The sequence below is a fragment of the Capra hircus genome, chromosome 13, assembly GCF_001704415.2.
Source record: "Capra hircus breed San Clemente chromosome 13, ASM170441v1, whole genome shotgun sequence".
Taxonomy (NCBI): Eukaryota; Metazoa; Chordata; class Mammalia; order Artiodactyla; family Bovidae; genus Capra; species Capra hircus.
Genome location: NC_030820.1, coordinates 50197013 through 50212580, shown reverse-complemented (window position 1 = coordinate 50212580; position 15568 = coordinate 50197013).

Here is a 15568-nt window from a genome sequence, read left to right as displayed (position 1 = left end):
GGGTGTGACTTGTGCTCTCTTGTAAGAGGAGATAAATTTTTTTTTTTTCTTCTGAGGGGTAGGGCTGAGTAAGGTGATATTCCTGTTTGCTGATGATTTGGTTTGTATTTTTATCTTGTTTGTTGTTTGGATGAGGCGTCCTGCACAGGGTGCTGCTGGAACTTGGGTGAAGTTGCATCTTGTATAAAGTAGTTGCCTTTGTGGGAGTTCTCGCTATTTGATACTTCCCTAGGTTTCTGAGTTCTCTGGCAGTCTAGGGTCTTGGAGTCAGCACTCCTACTCCAAAGGCTTAGGGCTTGATCTCTGGCCAGGGATGGAGATTCCATAGGTGGTTTGTTATGGCATTAAATGGAACTGAAACAAATACCCAAAAATGAGAAACAAAAGACACACCTCAGATAAATGGCAATGAGAAAATCAGGTAAATAATAATTAAAATAATAGAATATACACACATACATATATACCTATAAACAAAATCAAAACAGTTCAACAAAAATAAAGTACAATAGATTGGCCCAGTGGACAAAGGAAACCAAAAATGATATGCACCCATTAAGAACAAAACTAACTAAAACACAACCTGGAAAACAAAACTAAAGCAAGGTGCCAACTGGGAATAAAGTAATGAAAACAAAACTAACAAATATGGTGAGAAAAAGAAAGGAAAGAAAGAAAAGAAAGAATACAAATGGAAAGTTAAATTGAGGTAGATAAAGAAGATTTATATATATCAAAGATTAACTGTAACGGGAAAAGAACAGTAGGGAAAGCAAACAAGGAATACATGTAGAAAAAATAATAAATTTAACAACTTAAAAAAATTTAAATTAAAAAAAGAGAAATATAGAAAAATTCCACATAACTGCAAAAGGCACTTAGAGGGGTCCCTTGCCTGGGCTCCTTCTCTGTTGTTCAATGCACAACACTGGGGCATCCTGGGTAGGGCCCTACTCTGTTGTTTCCTACCTCAGGCACTTGATGGACCAACCTCTCTATTGTTCAGCTGCCAGTTCTGGTATGTGGTGGGAGTGAGAGGCTGCGGTGATGGCTCCACCCACCATGCATGACTCAGCAGCATTGCTTTGCTTCCATGGCTGCCTGGCTTTCCTCCACAGACATTTCCCACCACAATCTCCTCCCTCATGTCCCCTTGGGTTGTTTCCCCACAGTCAACAGCAGACTTCACCCTGGAATTGCTCCACAATCCCTACGCTCCAGCTCCCAGACTCTGTGCCTTTTAGGGGACCCACATCCCTGACCAGGGTACATATGGCTGCTGCAAGGACTGTCTGATTCTCATTCCCTTTAGGTTGCTTCAGATCATCTGCTTCACTTTCAGACTCAAATGTTTCTCCTCTGACTGAAACAATTGCCCCTGCTTCAGTTCCGTCATCCGCCAAGGGCAGGTCCAGTCCAACTAACTCCTGTTTCCCCCTCTCCCTAGTTTCTTCATCTTACCAAGTTTTGCATGGTTCTATATACTCTTTTCTGGTGGTCAGGCACTCCTGCCTGCTCTCAGCTGGTGTTCTGCAAGCACTTCTGTGTCTGAAGGTGTATTCCTGACGTATCTGTAGAGAGAGATGTACTCCACATCTGCCTAGAGAGAGATGTACTCCACTCCTCTGCCATTTTGTTCCCTCCTGGATGGCTTTTTGAAGGTGGTAATATTTGAGCTAAGTTTGAAGGGTTTAACTAAAAAGAAAACTAAGGTGTAGTGGTGGGAAATGGTGGCTATGTTCCATGCAGAGGAAGAAACTTGTGTGAAGGCACAGAGTTTTAAAGCATTGACACTTTTGAGGAAGTGTAAATTGTTTCATGTGATTGAGGTCAAAGTTTTGAGATAGACTCAGAGGTGTGAGGCAGGAGTGGAAAGACCTTTTGGAGGCCTCGTGGCTGTAATAAGGTCTGAACACAACAGTGAACCTTTACAATCCTTGTTTGTTAATTATTGTTGTTTGCTTAGTGACATGACAAGTTTACCATTTTACATATTCCATTCTGACATTAGCACTAGAAGGGCCAAGTTAGACTTAGGGAGACTGGTTGAGTACTGTGGCTATGGATCTAGGGGAGAAGTGACAAGGCTTGTATTAGGGCAGTGACTTTGAAGATGGAGAGAAGTGAATGGTTTTGAGTCTAATGAAGGAGTTGTAGTAATGGGATATGATTGGATGTGGAGGATGAGATAATGGCTACAGCTTTCAAGCTTGTGCAATTGGTATGTGAACTCTGCTATTGGGCCTTGCTGTCAGTACGAGGAATTTAACAGAGAAAGACACAAGAGTGTTTTTTTTTCACATGGGAATTTCAGTCTAGGAGGGAAGAGAGTGAATAAAAAGTGATGAGAGTAGTGTATGCTACTGAGGGGCAAAACCGCATACAGTTCAGTTCAGTCGCTCAGCCGTGTCCAACTCTTTGCGACCCCATGAATCGCAGCACGCCAGGCCTCCCTGTCCATCACCAACTCCTGAAGTTCACTCAGACTCACGTTCATTGAGTCAGTGATGCCATCCAGCCATCTCATCCTCTGTCGTCCCCTTCTCCTTCTGCCCCCAATCCCTCCCAGCATCAAAGTTTTTTCCAATGAGTCAATTCTTCACATGAGGTGGCCAAAGTATTAGAGTTTCAGCTTTAGCATCATTCCTTCCAAAGAAATCCCAGGGTTGATTTCCTTCAGAATGGAGTGGTTGGATCTCCTTGCAGTCCAAGGGACTCTCAAGAGTCTTCTCCAACACCACAGTTCAAAAGCATCAATTCTTCTGCACTCAGCCTTCTTCACAGTCCAACTCTCACATCCATACTTGACTACGGGAAAAACCATAGCCTTGACTAGACGGACCTTAGTCGGCAAAGTAATATCTCTGCTTTTCAATATGCTGTCTAGGTTGGTCATAACTTTCCTTCCAAGGAGTAAGCGTCTTTTAATTTCATGGCTGCAATCACCATCTGCAGTGATTTTGGAGCCCCCCAAAATAAAGTCTGGCACTGTTTCCACTGTTTCTCCATCTATTTCCCATGGAGTGATGGGGCCGGATATGGCTACATTGTTGGGAGGTTCTGACTAGTGCAAAACCTCTAAGAAGTCCAAGGAAACCAGATGGGAGATAGGTGAGGTTCAGACACAGGGTAGGAAGCAGGAGTTGGAGCATTTCTTCCCTTCACAGATGGCAGGGCCACTGAATAGGCATTGCTGGCTTAAACCTGGTATATTTTTCAGAAAACACAGGTGGAGGAGCAGTATTGTAGGTTTGGACATACTGAATTTTGGGTGCCCATAGGACTTCCATGTTGTGATGTTCAGAGAGTGGTCAGATGGGTAAGTGTGGATTCATTAGAGAACACATGACTGAATATTCAAATTTGGGACCATTATGTGACAGTTGAGGCCATGGGACAGGATCATTCACTGAAAAGAATGAAGGGAGAAGAATAAGTGATGGAAATCACTGACTTTCCTTCTTACTTCATTCTGGCTCTTTCTGTTTGATAAAGCAGTGTAATTTAATTCTAATTGACAAACTTTTTTTGGAGGATAAAATGTGCCCCTGGTAGATATTCAAGCAATACAAAAGGGTATGCAGTGAATGGCAAGTGTCCCACTTGCTCATTCTTGATTCCTAGAAATCCAGGCACCATTTTCAAAGGCATATCAGTTTTATCTGTATTCTGGAAAAGTTCTAAGCCTGTAAAAAATTTTACATAAACATTAGCACACTGTATTTACCTTTGTATATCATTTTTTCCCAAAACTTAAATAAATAGGGCTTCTATTTCAAGATGGCAGAGTAGAAGGACATGTATTCATCTCCTGCTGTGAGAGCACCAAAACTGCAACTAGCTGTTGAACAACCATCAACAGGAAAATGCTGGAACTCACCAAAGAAAGATACCCCACATTCAAAGACAAAGAAGAAGCTGAAGTGAGATGGGAGGAAGGGTGTAATCATGATAAAATCAAATCCCATACCTGCCACGTGGATGACCCACAAACTGGAAAACAATAATATCAAAGAAGTTCTTACACTATTGTGAAGGTTCTGAACCTGGCTTCCCAGCCTGAGGATCTGACAAAGGGACTGAGAATTTCCATTGAATCTGGCCTTCATGGCCAGTAGGATTTAATTATAGGACTTGCACAGGACTGAGGGAAACAGAGACTACAGTATTAGAGGGTACAGCAAAACCCTGGGTGCACTAAGTCCCAGAGGAAAGGAGAAGTGACCCCACAGGAGACTGAACCAAACTGCCTGCTAGTGTGGAGGTGTGGGTCAGCAGGGGCTCACCACAGGGATGGGGGCACTGGCAGCAGTAGTCCTGGAAGGTCTTCCTTGGTGTAAGCCCTCTTGGAAATTGCTATTAACTCTGCCATAGAGCCCATAAACCCCAAGGCCCATAAACCCTCCTCAGGCCAAACAACTACTAGGAGAGAGTGCAACCCCACCCATCAGCATATAATTGAATTAAAGCTTTACTGATCAAGGCCCTGCCCACCAGAGCAAGACCTAGATTTTCCCATTCTGTCCCTCCCATCAAGAAGCTTACAGAAACCTCTTAGCATCATCTGTCAGAGGGAAGACAAGAAGAAACAAGAAGAACCACAATCCCATAGATAGAAAAAAAAGCACATTATAGAAAGTTAATCAGGATGAACAAGTAGAAAGTTATGTCCCAGATGAAGGGAATGTATAAAACCCCAGAAAAACAAGTCTATGAAGTAGAGATAGGCAACTTTACATGAAAAGAATTCAGAATAATGATAGTAAAGATGATCCAGGATCTCAGGAAAACAATGGAGAAGATGCAAGAAACGTTTACAAAAGACCTACAAGAACTAGAGCACAAACAGAGATGGATAATACACTGGAAGGAATCAATAGCTGAATAACTGAGGTAGAAGAATGGATACATCATCTTGAGGACAGAATGGTGGAAATCAATGCCACAAAATAGAATATAAAAAAAAGAATGAAAAAAATGAAGACAGCCTTCTTTTAGACCTCTGGGACAACATTAAATGCACCAACAGTCGCATTATAGGGGTACCAGAAGGAAAAGAGAGAGAGAAAGGACCTGAGAAAATATTTGAAGAGAGTTAATAGCGGAAAACTTCCCTAACATGGAAAAGGAAGTAGTCAATCAAGTCCAGGAAGCACAGAGAATTCAGGCAGGATAAATCCAAGGATTAACACACCAAGACACATGATAATCAAACTGACAAAAATTAAAAACAAAGATAAAATACTAAAAACAACAAGGGAAAAATGACAAATAACATACAAGGAAACTCCCATCGGGCTACCAGCTGATTTCTCAACAGAAACTCACAAAACAAAAGGGAATAACATGATATATTTAAAGTGATGAAAAGGAAGAAAGTACAACCAAGAATACTCTACCCAGCAAGACTCTCATTCAGATTTGATAGAGAAATCAAAAGCTTTCCAGACAAGCAAGTTAAGAAAATTCAGCACCATCAAACCAGCTTTACAGCACATGCTAAAGGAACTCCTGTTGGCAGAAAACACCAGAGAAAGAAAAGACCTACAGAAAATAAACCCCAAACAATTAGGAAAACGGTAATAGAATCATACATATTGACAATTACCATAAATGTAAATGAATTGAATGCGTGAGAAATCTAAGGTAGGCAAATGCTGACATGGGTTTGTTGTTGTTGTTCAGTGGTGCAGTTGAGTCCAACTCTTTGTGACCCCATGGACTACAGTGCACCAGGCCTCCCTGTCCCTCACCATCTCCGAATTTGCCCAAGTTCATGTCCATTGTATCAGTGATGCCATCCAGCCATCTCATCCTCTCACATTCTCTTCTCCTTCTGCCCTCAGTCTTTCCCAGTATTAAGGACTATTCCAGTGAGTCAACTAATGATCAAATATCAGCTGACCAAATCATCAGATGACCAGCATCAGTCCTTCCAAATATTTATTATTCAAGGTTGATTTCCCTTAAGATTGACTGGTCCGATCTCCTTGCTCTCCAAGGGACTCTCAGGAGCCTTCTCCAGCACCACAGTTTGAAGGCATCGATTCTTTGGTGCTTTGCCTTCTTTGCAGTCCAGCTCTCACAACCATATGTGACCTCTGGGAAGACTATATGGACCTTTGTCAGCAGAGTAAAGCCTCTGCTTTTCAACACACTGTCTAGGTTTATCATAACTTTCCTTCCAAGGAGCAAATGTCTTCTGATTTCATGGTTGCTGTCATCATCCATGGTGATTTTAGAGCCCAAGAAGAAGAAATCTGTCACTACTTCCAACTTTCCCCACTCTTTTTGTCATGAGGTAATGGGGCCGGATACCACGATCGTAGTTTTTTTAATATTTAGTTTTAAGCCAGCTCTTTCACTCTCTTCCTTCATCCTCATTAAGAGGCTTTTTTAGTTCCTCTTCACTTTCTCCCATTACATTGGTATCATCCACATATCTGAGGTGCTGATGTTTCTCTCTATCTTGATTCCAGCTTGTAACTCACCCAGACCAGCATTTTTCATGATGTGGTCAGTATATAGCTTAAACAATCAGGGTGACAGCAGACAGCCCTGTTGTGTTCTTTTCTCAATCTTGAACCAATCGGTTGTTCCGTACAGGTTCAAACTGTTGCTTCTTGACCCGCATACAGGTTTCTCAGGAGACAGATAAGATATTCTGGCACTCCCATTTCTTTAAGAGCTTTCAACGGTTTATTGTGACCCACACAGGCTTTTGTATAGTCAATAAAACAGAGGTAGATGTTTTTCTGGAATTCTGGAATTCTGTTGCTTTCTCTGTGATTCAGAGAATGTTGGCAATTTGATCTCTGGGTTTCTCTTTCCTTTCTAAACCAAGCTTGGACACCTGGAAGTTCTTGTTTTGATAATGCTGAAGCCTAGTATGCAAAATTTTAAGCATGGCCTTACTAGCATGGGAGATGAATGCAATTGTCTGATGGCTATCTCATTCTTTAGTACCACCCTTCTTGGGAATTGGGATGAGAATTAACCTTTTCCAGTCCTGTGATCACTGCTGGGTCTTCCAGATTTGCTGACATATTGAATGCAACACCTTGATGGCATCATCCTTTAGGATTTTGAATAGTTTTACTGGAATTCCATCACATCCACTAGCTTTATTAACAGCAGTGCTTTTTAAGACTCACTTGACTTCACTCTCCAGAATGTCTTGCTCTGGGTGGCTGACAACCCTGCTGTAGTAATCTGGTTCATTTAGATCTTTTTTGTACAGTTTTCTCATGTATTCTTTCTACCTCTTCTTGATCTCTTCACTGTCTACTATGTTTAGTGTCTCAATAACATTACAGCAAATTCTCCAGGTCTTTTCTCTTATGGTTAGAAGACAGCTGCTCCAAATCAAGCTATCACATACACATTCCAGGAAGGAGAAAGGAAAGGAGACAACATAGGTGAGAAGGGTGCATCATCAGCAGAGTCTGGTATTCTGTTAAGGAGATTTTCTGGGAGCCTTCCAAACTTTTTTGCTTATATCCTATGGGTCAGACCTGTGTCAAATAACCATCCCTATCTTAAGGGAAGGTGGGAAATGTCCTTTAGTTTGACTTGTTGCTATGACAACAAAATTAGTTTCTATAGTAAAGAATGGGCATTGGGAATATATCTAGTAGATTTTTTTCTCTAGTATAAGTCTTATATATGGAATTGCTGGGTTAGATCCTCTTATATGTTTAGTCGTGTCTGACTCTTTGTGACTCCATGGACTATACAGTCCATCAGATTCTCTAGGCCAGAATACTGGTAGCTTTTCTCTTCTTCAGGAGATCTTCCTAACCCAGGAATAAAACCCAGGTCTCCCACATTGCAGGCTGATTCTTTACCAGCTGAGCCACAGGGAAGCCCAAGAATACTGAAGTTGGTAACCTATCCCTTCACCAGTGGATCTTCCTGATCCAGGAATTGAACTGGGGTCTCCTGCATTGCAGGTGGATTCTTTAACAACTGAGCTATCAGGGAAGCCCCCTTCTCTATTGCAAAATCTTATAAACAGAATTGCTGGGTTAGATCCTTTTATACATTTAAAATTTTGATTGCACCAATTGCCCTCCAAAAAGGCTTACAAATTATGCTTCTCTAATGGACAAGAGTACCTGTTTCCCTACATCATTGCCCATAGACTCTTCCCAAACTCTTCATATTTTGTTAATCTGATGGGTGAAAAATGATCTCATTTTAGTTTGCATTCCTTTTGTTGTGTGTGAGGTTGAACTTCTTTTTATGTACTTAAAAACACTGACATATGATGAAGAAAATCCCATAAGAAAGAGTGAGAAACAGTGGCTGGGGAAGGGGGAGAAAATAGGAGAGGCTGGGATCAAAGAAGGAGAGGGAAGAACTTCAAAGAGATTGAGGAGGCTGTAAGAGATACTGTCAGATGTCACAAAGAGGCAAGATAAAGACAAAGGAATGCCCAATTGGTTTGGCAACATGGAGGCCACTTGGAACCCCAGAAAGAGTATGTTTAGCTTGAGTGGAAACTTGGTGAGCTTCCTCTCCTCAAAGTATTGCTTTTTCTGTTATTTTAATGAGGATATGAATTCAAAGGGGGTAAACAATTTTCCCAAGGGCACAGATCTTGTAAGGGGGGAGCTGGGATTTGAATCCGGGGGTATTAGATCCCTAGAATCTCTGAGAGTGAACCCCACAGAAGCTGTGGTAGAGGGAGAACATTTGTTTCAGTCAGTTGCCTTACAGACCTGGAAGGGGCCTTTGAGATTATGGATCCATTTGCCTCATTTGACAAATGCGGAAACTGAATACCTTGCTAGGAAGGTACAGACTTGCTAGGAAGTGTAAGAGCTTTGCAAGAAATGAAATCTTGCTTTGATTTGGGGTATTCTGTGGGATCACTCATTTCTCCAGCAGGGCGTGCTACTCAGTAGCTTGGGCTAGGTAGAACTCACCTGTAAGTCAGCATCTTGGAGAAAGCAACTTACCTAGGACCTGAGGGGAGTTTCCAGTTCTATGAAGGAAGAGATATTAAACATTTACATTACATCCATCACTTAATGTATCTTGGAAATTTATTTATATCATTACATCCAGTTCTGCCTAATTCTCTTCTTTCATAGGTATAATACTGTATTAAAAAAGATATACTACAATTTATTGCCCATTTTACCTATTGGCTGAAATTTAGATTGCTTTCAGTTCATTATTTGCTTCTGTAAAGTAGAGCTGAAATGAACAGATGTATTGATCACCTTTTACAGTATATCTGGAAGCTAATTTGCTAACAGTGGAATTGCTGGATCAAATGCTATACAAGTTGTAACATTTGATGGTGTGGCCAAATTGTCAATTTACATACTCACTAATAGTGCTGCTGCTGCTACTGCTAAGTCACTTCAGTCGTGTCCGACTCTGTGTGACCCCATAGACACAGCCCACCAGGCTCCCCTGTCCCTCCAGGCAAGAACAGGCAAGAACACTGGAGTGGGTTGCCATTTCCTTCTCCAATGCATGAAAGTGAAAAGTGAAAGGGAAGTCACTCAGTCATGTCTGACTCTTCACGACCTCATGGACTGCAGCCTACCAGCCTACCAAGAGTACTGGAGTGAGGTGCACATGTTGATATATGCCTGTTTTCCCCAAACCTCATCAAATGACCCCTGTTAAATGTTTGTATTCCTGATAATACAATTAGATTTAGAAAGGTATCTTGATGTTTTAATTTGCATTTACTTTCTTATGATTAAGGCAGAACACTTTTTCTAATGTATATTGGACATCTGCATTTCTTCTTTAGCAGCCTTAGCAAACTAATACAAAAACTGACCACATGAATGAACATCATAGGCATTATATTGAGTGACTGAAACAAGATATCATGCATACATATTGTAGGATTTCATTTATATGAAATTTAAGAACAGGCAAAACTAATTGGTTAGCTTTCATGGATGAGAATTGTCTGGGAAAGGCACAAGGAGCCTTTTGAGGTACTTTGAACTGGACAGTAGTTACATGGTTATATAGCTGTAGAGATAAGATTATTGAGATTTATACACTCTATTATTTGTAGGCTATATCTACTAAAGGGCTTCCCTGGTGGCTCAGTGGTAAAGAATCTGCTTTCAATGCAGGAGACACAGGTTTTATCCCTGGGTTGGGAAGATCCCCTGCAGGAGGAAATGGCACCCACTCCAGTATTCTTGGCTGGAAAATCCCATGGACAGAGAATCCTGGTGGGCTACAGTCCATGGGGTCACAAAAGAGTTGGACGCAACTTAGAGACTAAAACAACAACAACAACAACAACAACAACAAATTTACTAAAAGAGAAAAAATTCTTGAGAACAGACATAAACATTTTGGGGTCTGCATCACTTTTCCCTCTGCCTTTCCCAACAAAGAGGTGGGGATGCAGGCCAAGTAGCACTATCCAAGTCAGCTCCTTCTGAAACAGAGACAAAAATAACCACATCTCAAGTATGTTCTTTCCTTTTTTTCTCCAAATGGGAAAGGCACGGGCTTTTTTTTCACATTCCCAGCCAGAGGGGATCTTTCTCAAACTTTCCATAGAGATTCTCCTTTGGGCAGACACCAAACATGGTCATTTTCCACCAGGGAAAAGCATACTGGGGAATTACAAGCTTCTGAAAACAGATGGTAGGGAAGGAAATAATGGCAGATCCCCCCTCCCTCACCTGGCCTCTCCCCTCTACTCCTGGAGCCACACTAGACTGGCTGTATGTTGTCACCATGAGGGCACTAATCAAAGGGACTGTGAGATTGCTTCCAGAAGACAGAGGCAGGAGAGTGGATTGAATTTGATAGTGGCTAGGATAGTGTTGTATTCTATCTTGTCTCTCAAGATAAGAAATATTAAAAAAAATGACAATACAAAACCCATGATGAATAAAATATAAATCTTTTGAATAAATAGGATCAGTATTACTGATTTTTCATTTTGCTTCAGGTTCTAATGCGACAGGCACTGCATTGACTTATTCCTTGGATCCTCATCTCCATGTCCTGCCCCCATCTATGATGGTGTTTTCAATACTGAGTCTTGATCCTGATGCTTTTCTTTGCCTACTCTGTTGTCTTTGGAATCCTCAAATGGATAATGTTGTATGTCCTTAGTTTTCATCTTAATATGGTGACTGAATTCTACATGCCCAACTCTGGGCCTACTATTTTTCTTGGGGCAAAAGACTTTTTCAACAACATAAATTTATTTTCTCTATGTTTTGGAGGCCAAAAGTAAGAAATCAATTTGTCAACAGGGCCTCATTTTTCCCCAGGGCTCTAGGAGGAGAATCCTTTTATCTCTAAGCTTCTAGTGCCTTCAGGAATTTGGGGTACTTGTTTTATAGTTCCATTGACCTATTGGAAATATCCCCCTGAGCACTGCTAACCTCCTAAAGTCAACTTGTCCTCAATTGAACTCACCTGTCCCGCTATCCTATCCTCAAGTCTCTTTTTGACTGTACTGTCTGTGTCAGCGGCAGCCTTCTGGTTACCTGGCTCCCCACTCATCTCCAATTTCTACATCCAGTCTGCTATCAGCCCTTGTTGATGTCTATTCTCAAATGCCTCTTATAGCTACCCTTTCTTACTCAATATCCCAGATGAACTGGTCTCTTGCTGGGGATGGGAAGGTACAGAAGCAAGCACACGAGTATAGTCATTTGAGAACCACAGCTGTATTGAGGGATACAGGGAAAAAGGGAGGGCTCACATAGAGTTGTGTAGAGGGTAAGAGGAGGTTGGAGACTGAACTAAACTCCATGTTGTTGAAATGTATTCTTAATCTTTACTTCTTTGAGTGAATTTTGAAAACCCACAAGCTTCACTTGCTAGGTGCTAGGAAGACAGAGATTGAAAAGCAGTTCGGTGCTTGAGAAGCTCAAATCCTGGTAGAGGAGATGGATCCATAGGAGAATACAATTTTAGAGCACTGAGGAGTGAGCAACAAGCTGAAGCTGAAAAGACAGGCTGGGAGATTTGCCCAAAGGAGGAGATACTGAGCTGAACTTCAATGTTGAATGGAATGAAGATGACTGATGTCATTGGTTATGAGGTTAGTCATTATGAAGGGAAAGAAGATGGTGAAACTAAGCAAGGTGATAATGATGTACACAGAGACTCCATCAAAAGGGTGAAGGTGAAGGGGCTGAGGAAGGCTCCTCCTTAGTACCTCTGATATAATAGATTGGGCAGCAATATCAACCATCTCAAATGAGTCCAAGGAGCCTCACTGTCTGATTTCAGGTGTCCTTTCATAGTTATGGCTTATGATTCAATATGTAGCTTATCTGTGCCCTTTTTCTTCTTGAAAGAAGAAGCATTCAGAATGCAAACATTCACTTTGCTTGTGAGAAGAACATGAATATAACAATACTTTCTGGCTATTCACTTAGAGGGACTTGCCTGCTCTGTGATCATAAAGAGCAATTCTTGCAACTGGCTTTGACTTGATTTTGTGTGTGTGTTGCCAAGATAAAGCTTTTTTTTTTTTTAAAGAAAATGGAAGTATATTTGATTTTCAATATTGTGTTAGTTTCAGGTACACAGTATAGTCATTTCATTTCTTCTGATTACATTTCTTTATAGTTTATTATAAGATATTGAATGTAGTTCCCTGTAATATATAGTAAATCCTTGTTGCTTATATATTTTATGTATAGTAGTTTATATCTGTTAATACCATGCTCCTAATTTGGGCTTCTCCCTTACCTCTTCCTTTTCATAACTGAATTTGTTTTCTATGTCTGTGAGCATGTTTTACATATATATTCATTTGTATTATTTTTAGATTTTATGTGTAAGTGGCATTATATAGTATTTGTCTTTGACTTACTTTCCAAGTATATAAATTTTAGGTTTGTCCATGATGCTCAAATGGCTATATTTCATTTTTTTGTGGCTGAGTAATATTCCAATGTGTGTGTGTGTGTGTGTGTGTGTGTGTGTGTGCGCGCGCGTGCATGTGTATTACATCTTCTTAATCCAGTTGTCTGTTAATGTGCATTTGGGTTGTTTCCATATCTTAGCTATTATAAATAGTGCTGCTGTGAACATTTGGGTGTATGTGTCTTTTTAAACTCAGTTGGGTATGTATCTTTCCCTTTCTCCCTTGCCTTTCACTTTTCTTCTTTCCTCAGCTATTTGTAAAGCCTCCCGAGACAACCAATTTGCCTTCTTGCATTTCTTTTTTTCTGTGATGGTTTTGATCACTGCCTCCTGTACAATGTTACAAACCTTCGTCCATAGTTCTTTAAGCACTCTGTCTACCAGATCTAATCCCTTGAGTCTGATCATTACCTCTGCTGTATAATCACCTCTGCTGTATTCATCACCTCACCTGTATAAGGGATTTGATTTAGGTCAGACCTGAATGGCCTGGTGGTTTTCCTTACTTTCTTCAATTTAAGCCTGAATTTTGCAATAAGGAGCTCACTATCTGAGCCACAGTCAGCTCCAGGTTTTGCTTTTACTGATTGTATAGAGCTTCTTTGTCTTCAGCTGCAAAGAATATAATCAATCTGATTTCAGCATTGACCATTTGGTGATATCCATGTGTTGAATTGTCTCTTGGATTGTTGGGAGAGGTGTTTGCTATGACCAGTGCATTCTCTTGACAAAACTCTGTTAGCCTTTGCCTGGCTTCATTTTGTACTCCAAGGCCAAACTTGCCTGTTACTCCAGATATCTCTTGACTTTCTACTTTTGCATTCCAGTCTCTTATGATGAAAAGGACTTCTTTTTTGGTGTTAGTTCTAGAAGGCCTTGTAGGTCTTCATAGAGCTGTTCAACTTCAGCTTCTTTGGCATTAGTGGTTGGGGAATTGACTTGGATTACTGTAATATTGAATGGTTTGCCTTAGAAAGGAGCTGAGATCATTTTGTCATTTTTGAGACTGCACCCAAGCACTGAATTTCAGATCCTTTTGTTGACTATGATGGCTACTGCATTTCTTCTAAGGGATACTTGCCCACAATAGTAGATGTAATGGTCATCCGAGTTAAATTCATCCATTTCCGTTCATTTTAGTTTACTGATTCCTAAGATGTTGATGTTCCCTCTTGCCATCTACTGCTTGACCACATCCAATTTACCATGATTCATGGACCTAACAGTCCAGGTTCCTATGCAATATTGTTCTTTACGACGTTGGAATTTACTTTCACCACAGACACATCCACAGCTGAGCATCATTTCTGCTTTGGCCCAGCAACTTCATTCTTTCTGGAGCTATTAGTAATTTTCCCCCACTCTTTCCCAGTAACATATTGGACACCTTCTGGCCTGGAGGGCACATTTTCCAGTGTCGTATATTTTCACCTTTTTATACTGTTCATGGGGTTCTAGTGGGAAGAAACTAGGGTGGGTTGCCATTACCTCCTCCAGTGGACCACGATTTGTCAGAACTCTCCACTATGACCCATCCATCTTGGGTGGCCGTGCATGGCGTGGCTTGTAGCTTCATTGAGTTACACAAACCCCTTCACCACAACAAGGCTGTGACCCCTGAAGGAGTTGCTGCCTGATGTGAAGAACCATTTCATTGGAAAAACCCTTGATGATGGGAAAGACTGAATGAAAAAGGAGAAAGTGGTCACAGAGGATAAGATGGTTAGATAGCATCACTGATTCAATGGACATGAATCTGAGCAAACTATGGGAGATAGTGAAGGACAGAGGAATCTGGTGTGTTAATGTCACAACAACATCTTTTTGAAATAGCGTTTTCATCTTTTCTGGATATATACTTAAGAGTGGGATTGCTGGATCATATACAGTAGTTCTATTTTTAGTTTTTAAAGGAAACTTCATAATGGCTGCACTGATTTACATTTCTACCAACAGTTTAGGAGGCTTCCCTCTTCTCCACACCTTTTCTAGAATTTATTATTTATAAACTTTTGATGATAGCTATTCTGATTGGTGTGAGGTAATACCTCATTGTGGTTTTTATTTGCATTTATCTAATTATTACAATGTTGAATATGCTTTCATGTACCTATTAGCCATCTATACATCTTTAGAAAAATGCCACTTAGGTCTTCTGCCCAGTTTCTGATTTTTTTTTTAAAATATTTGGTTGTATGAGCTGTTTGTATATTTTGGATGTTAACCCCTGGTTGGTCACATTGTTTGCAAATATTTTCTTTCATTCAGTAAGTTATCTTTCATTTTGTTGATAATTTTGTTTATAAATCAAATAAGTTTGATTATGTCCCATTTGTTTATTTTTGCTTTTATTTATTTTGCCTTGGGAAACTGACCTAAGAAATTATTTTAATCTGAATAAAAAGTCACTAAGAATTGAGGAAAGGAATTTTCACACTAACTACTAATCAACTGGTATAAATGTTAGACATCAGAACCCCATCTGCCTTCCCCTGTTTCAGAGTCTCTTGACTCAATATCCACAACCTGATGGGCCGGCATTCTAGGGGTGCACTGTATACAGAAAGCTTGTGGAAGATGAAAATGGCAGCTGTACTTCCTACACTCTTCCAGTTCTAGAGTCACTGATCCCGGTAAGTGGTAACTCCAGAGGGGCTTCTTCACCCCCAAATGTCCCTCC